Source organism: Athene cunicularia (genome assembly GCF_003259725.1).
Source record: "Athene cunicularia isolate RWA chromosome 1 unlocalized genomic scaffold, athCun1 chr1_part1, whole genome shotgun sequence".
Taxonomy (NCBI): Eukaryota; Metazoa; Chordata; class Aves; order Strigiformes; family Strigidae; genus Athene; species Athene cunicularia.
In genome coordinates, this window is record NW_020799091.1 from 115700780 (window position 1) to 115706979 (window position 6200).

The 6200-nt window shown below is 43.9% G+C and overlaps 1 protein-coding gene across 3 annotated transcripts in view; it reads right to left on the minus strand.

Moving 5' to 3' along the window:
• Positions 1 to 6200, minus strand: part of PHLDB2 (pleckstrin homology like domain family B member 2) — a 68566-nt gene that overhangs the window by 61311 nt on the left and 1055 nt on the right. The gene's annotated exons all lie outside the window — the stretch shown is intronic.

Sequence of the window (6200 nt, forward strand, 5' to 3'; positions counted from 1 at the left end):
GACAGGGTTGCTTTAAAAGAAAGAAAAATGTGTAACTGCATTTTCTGTGCTGCTTTACAGCTAAAATCATTGGTAAGATCACCAAAAAACCCATCCTTTATCTCATAAGATGATGACTACCACTTAATCAATGTGACAAACATTAAGGAGAGAAGAGCTGAGAGAGAAGGCTTTCTATGTAATTGAAAATTCAATCTTCAATTAAGTTTGGTGAGTACCTGAGCTTGCTAATAGCCAAAAGGAAAAATGTCTTTTTTAAGGTTAAATATTTATATGGTTTCAATTCAAGTTTGAGAACTCATTACACATCTCTCTCCTTAGAGGATGAGATCAGAGAAGTCGTCACCTAGCAATAATTGGATTGGAGGGGTGGGGGGCAGAGCTTCTAAAACTCCCCACTGTGATCATAAACAAGAAACAATTAATGAATTAATGAGCTAAGCAAATGAACAGCTGAATATCCTCAGTTTATCTGCTCTCATGAAATCATATTCTTTCAGATGAGGGTTATGCTGGGCCTCATCCAACAACCAGTGAGGCTGAGTCTCGTTACAGAGCACGTGCCGTGCTCTGCCTTGGCTGGAATGATTTCATCTGGGATTTATAAAGTCATCTGAAGTGAATGTATACAGCATTACCAATCATGTTTCATCTCTACAGTGCCCAGGCCAAATTAAGTTTTGTTTCACTAACGACCAGAAGAAACAGTGATTCATGACTCAAACAGGCAGCAAGTCAAACAAAGGATTCCAGTTTTAAAATACTAGATATAACACAGGGTGGCTTTACAGTAAAAACTCTTTTCCCTTGGCGTTGCAGCCCACAGCTGCTGCTCAACCAAGCCGGAGGTTCAGCTCTACCCAGCATTTAGTCCACAGATTTAGGGAAACGTTTCCTCAGCACACAGTTTCTGCCCCTTCCTTCTGTTTGGGCTGATAGCCACCTCCCCTTAGCAGAGCCTGCTAAGGCACCCACTTTGCTCTTACTTACCAATCAAGTGGGCTGCAGTGCCTCAGGCATTGCTAAAGTGCTCCTCTGAAAATAAACAGTCCATTTTAAACAAAGCTCTCAAATTTGGTCATCTTTCCTTTAAGGTTTTTCCACTCTTGATTGTTTCTTCATTTTCAGTCTCTTGCGAAGGTTCCTGGCAGCTCCCATCCCCTCTCCTGTCTCTGACATTTCCCTTCAAAAACGCCTCCAGCAGTGTACAGCCACCCGCAGAAAATATTGAAACCCCAAGTGATGGAGGGTGAGGACAAAAACCCGTTGTTGTCACCATCCACACAATATCATTAGTTTAATTTGTTCTGAAACAAGAAGGTATTCAAATGATTAGGGTCTGTTTCAACTATTAAAATAAAACATGCACAATTTTGGAAACAAGAAAGCCTCTTACAATTTTAACATGCTGAACAAAATTTGGTAAATGGGTGCTGATGGCTTCGGTGCCTGGAGATTTAACTTTTCGAAGGTATAGCACATCTACATGCATAAATGGACTGCACCATTACCAAGCTGATTTACCTTTTTCCTGCATAATCTGAAGACAAAGTACTTGCTCCTGACTAACTCAAGCCTGTTTTTTTCACCAATTTACTTTGCTTACTTAAAAACAAGATAGGCTCAAACTGACGGGAAAGTAAAACTCACCGGGATCTATAGTTTACCTCTAAAAACACTTAAGTGTAAATCCAACTTTCCTCAATCCCTTAAAGCCTACTGTCAAGCTAAAACAATATATTCACAGAAAGGCACCTGCATAATTTGGTGGAGATTCTGTACCCATAAACCAGCGAACGGACACTTCTTTAAGAGAGAGCACAGTCATCTCTGCCAAAAACTGGGCAACTCAGCAAGGCTGTTATCTAAAGGTCGCCTTAAACATCCTTCTTCATTTCCTCCTCCTCCTCCCCCACAACACAATATACTAGACCCTAAGCTACAGCTAATTTCCTGCCAGCCTAGCCCTGAAATCTGCTGTCCCTGGCTTTTCATGAGATAGGTCCTGCAATACATTAATTCCCATAGTGCAAGCGAGCACAAGATCTGGTTACAGGTATAGGGTGGTTTAGTTCCTAAAGCTCACAGTGTGGCACCTTCACCAACTAAATAAATTAAAAATCAAATATCTGTGAATCAGATTTGACCAAATCACTCCCCCGTAATCCTGCAGGCTTCCGATGTGGAAAAGGGAGTGGCAGAGGAAGTCGCTCTTATGGCTTATCTCTTCCTCTGAGAAATTACCATGTTGGACATTGGAGAAGGAGCAGAAAAAGGGCAATGCAACAACAACAGAAAACACCCTAAATAACTTTACTCCCCTCATAAACCACATCTATTTTACGGGAATAATTACCCCAATTACTCCAAAACTTGCACCCAAATAGGGCATTTTTAAATATTTTGTCCTACTGTATAAGCATGATTCTCCCCTACTTGATAAGGACTGATGTTGTAGGCATTGTCAAATCAATTGCTCTTTTCAGTAGATGGATGTAATCATTTTAATCAGGTCATGACAACTGACAATTTTAAAAGCGCATTAAAAATGAAAATATTCATTACCATGTAAATGCTATAGCTCAGTGACTACAAGTTGAGATTTAAATAATTGACATAAGAGACACTGACTGTTGAGTGAGTCCAAATAAAAAAGACAGGTTTTTATGCTGAAAATGCTGAAGCTTTATAACTTTTTGTGCCATAATAGCTACCTGAAATTGAAACTATTGAAGTACACCAATGAATCTAATCTCATTTCTATGCATTTGGTAGGACAAGAGATTAGATCACCTATTCAAATCACATTATTTTAGTAGAAGCCGCTATCTCCTCCTTATTTTGCAGTCACACAAACCACTGTTTCATCTGGACTAGTTCACTGAGATAAGTTGAGGTGAGAAGGGGAGTTAATTCTTTTCTGACCAAACAAAAGCCACCAACAGGTAGACCCATATTAGAAGAGGTTTCTGTTAAAACAATTATCTCCCTTTTTCATGCAGAAAAACAGGGCTGGCAGGGGACAAACCAACCTCAAGTCATACTCCTCTTTTCTGTCTTGGTACCTTTCTGGTAGTTAAGCTTAAGAGTCATTTATCTGACACAGTGACTGATTCATCTCATGCCAGTAACAAGGAGCTCCCTGGTATTATTCTGACACTATTTCATTAACTCCTTTCCTACCGAAAATTTGAGTGTGCTCAGAAGATTTGCAAATCAAGACCTAAAAAACTCCACACAGATGTGGCAAATAGAAAGCTCTGCTGGTGCACCGCTGGTGGACTGCAATTGCTTGCATCTCATTGTGGAGACTTAGAAAACCCAAAACAAACAAGATAGCTGGTGTAGAAATAAATGTACATAATATTCTAGACCAATATAATTCTCACTCCTGAAGCCCAGCAAATACAGACTTTCGTCATCTAAAATTTCAGGAAGGAGGTTGAGTGAAAAACAATTATAAATCCAAATTCATACTGTACAGGAGCAAAATTCTCACTGTACAAGAGCAGAAAGACCCTAAAGAAAAGTTTCACCTTTCCCACCCTACCTGACATGATAAACTTGCCTCTAGGATGCCCCTAACAAATTCAATGAGAACTTGCCATACACAGCAGGCAAGTAAATCCCAAAAAATCTAAGCAGCTAGAAAAACTAATCAGAATGGCTTCAAAGATCATCTACTCCCTTTTTCTTTTGCTGCCTTCTTTTTGGCCTTCTTGGACGTCCTTACCATTTTTTCCCCCCTCTATTGCATTTTCCCACTCTCTCAGGCAATCTTTGCCCCTGATCTGCTTTCCTCTGTGCTGATTTCTTTCACTGCCACTTTGTGCCTGTCACTTCCTTTCGTTAATCAGTTCCCTCCAGTGCCCACTTATTCTGACAGTTCGTGTCTCTCTCATTTCATTTGTCCATTTCTCTTCAATTTGTCTCCTACCCGAGATGCCTGCCCCATATTTCCAAACACCCCCTCTGGGTCTTTAATACTGCTTCATTTTCCAGCACTCTCAGGGCAGCGAGCATGCCCCCAGACTAAATGCTTCTCGTCACACTTGCTTGGCAAACCACATCATGACAGTGACAGCTCAAGTGGCATCCGCTGTAGCTGTTGCGCTAAGCCATGGGTCTGCCTGCACAAATACAGGACAGCATTTATCTGTAAGTCCCAGCACTGCATTCCCTCAAGCAAGGAATACAGGTACTAAACCTGCAGTTACACCACTTAACATAATTAAGGAAGTTAAGTAAAATGGTTCACTTAAAAACTGATCCCACCTGCATGAGATTTGAGTAAGAAAAAAAAAACAAGCCTGGTCACATTTATGGAGTTCACACCTATATCACAGTCTCTGGAGGACCTTCCACAGGAGAAAACTCCCCTTGGATTTCTGTGGCATTTTGGATGTGCCCCACCCATCTAAAACAAAATCTAAATGAACAGCATCTGCTCTGAACCCGAAACAGGGCATCATCTTACAACTGTTTAGTTAATTCAATGGGAAGCACTGTTTGCTATACTGGCAGTTACTACAGATCAGAATTAACTGTTTGTTTGAACAAATGAAAACAGAGAGAATACACACCACACAGAGTACATGCAGCATTAATTCCTTGATAAACAATCACCAGCACTTCTCCCCACCCACTTTCATTATTTCAGCTTTTCTCTGGATCTTCAAGTGGAAAGGACAAATAAGATCTTCCCACCCAAACCCTTTCAGCCCTTGTGATCCAACTCCAGCCTCAAGGTGGACCTTCAGTATTTACCACACCCATCCTCTCCTTCCTATCTAAAAACAAAATACTCCAAATTTTTCCTGACAGATTGTGTTCCTTCCCAACAATGGTCAACTGGTCTCTTTGCATACTTTCAAGAAGCTGGTTGCTAACTGTATCTGATAAGCATAAACACTAACCGATATGGAAAAAATTGAAAAAATGACTACTCTTCCTGTCCTGGTTGCTGCCAAAGAGTTCCATTCCCTCACTAAAAGCACAGACGCACAAGAGTCAATTTAGCACTTGTCAAAATGGAAAGGAAATAAATTTCTGGTGTGGAAAAGGAACCGCGTAAAATGAACAAAAATGGTACTACTGGCTCTGGAAATGATACAGTGTTACTATCTGTCTGTCCTAAAAGCATCTCTTTCTTGGTTATCCTCTTAGTTCAGCCTACCCCGCCCCTTGACAGCAAAGGTAGACACTCTTCCATCTTCTGACTACTTCACCTCCTCGCCCTCCTACATCACTTCCTTCTGTGGTGGGAAAGCAAGACCACCCTCTCGTCCTCTGCGATTCCATTTGGCACTACCGTGCCTTACCTCCACCCCCCTCTCTTCCTTTCCCCATGTTAACACCTTCTCTTTGGGGACCTTATCTGTGAGGATATAGAGAAAGGAAAAATTGAGAAGTTCACCAAATGTGGGAACTTGCAAAACCGCCTCTCTCGCCTCCCTCTTCCCCGCAAACCGGGGGAATATGGGGCAGAAAGATGAAACATACACCATGTTGTGACTGGCAACACGTCGGCGAGGCTGCCGCGGGGCGGAGGGCTGGGGCACACCCCGCGCCGGGGCGCGCAGAGAAGACACCTTGCCGAGATGGGCATCTGCGGGACGAGGAACTGCTGACAAAAGCCATGTGTTTAAGATCACACAAGCACTCCGTGGCAGGAGCAGAAAGCCTCCTCTCCCGAGCCTTTATGTAAGCACAGCCAGTCTATTTACACTTCTGCGCGGGGGGAAATTCCTCCGGCTGCTCTGGGGCAGGAGAAAAAGGAGCGGGGACCGCTGGTTCCCAGCCCGTCGCTCCCCACGGAGGCTCCGCTCCCCACGCGGGTCCCGCCACCGAGCCTGGGCGACTGCGGGCACCCCGGGTGGCCACACCTGGGGTTGACTTACGAGCTCTGAATCTGCCGGCGGAGACCGAGCCCAAACCGCTTGATTTCCGCGAGCCGTGCGGCCGTAATGCCGGATTCCTGCTGCTGGACTCCGGCGATGCCGAGGCGACGTCCATCGCCCGCTCAGCCCCGGGAGAAACCCATCCCCGCCGGGCACGGCAGCCTCCGCACAGCCGCGGGAGGCTTTAAAAGCCACCAGCCTAACAAAGACGCGCGGACAAAGAGCCCTGTCCCACGTCCTCCCCTCCAGCAGGTAGATTACTGACGATGGAAACCCGAGCCGAGCCCCGTGGTTCCTCCC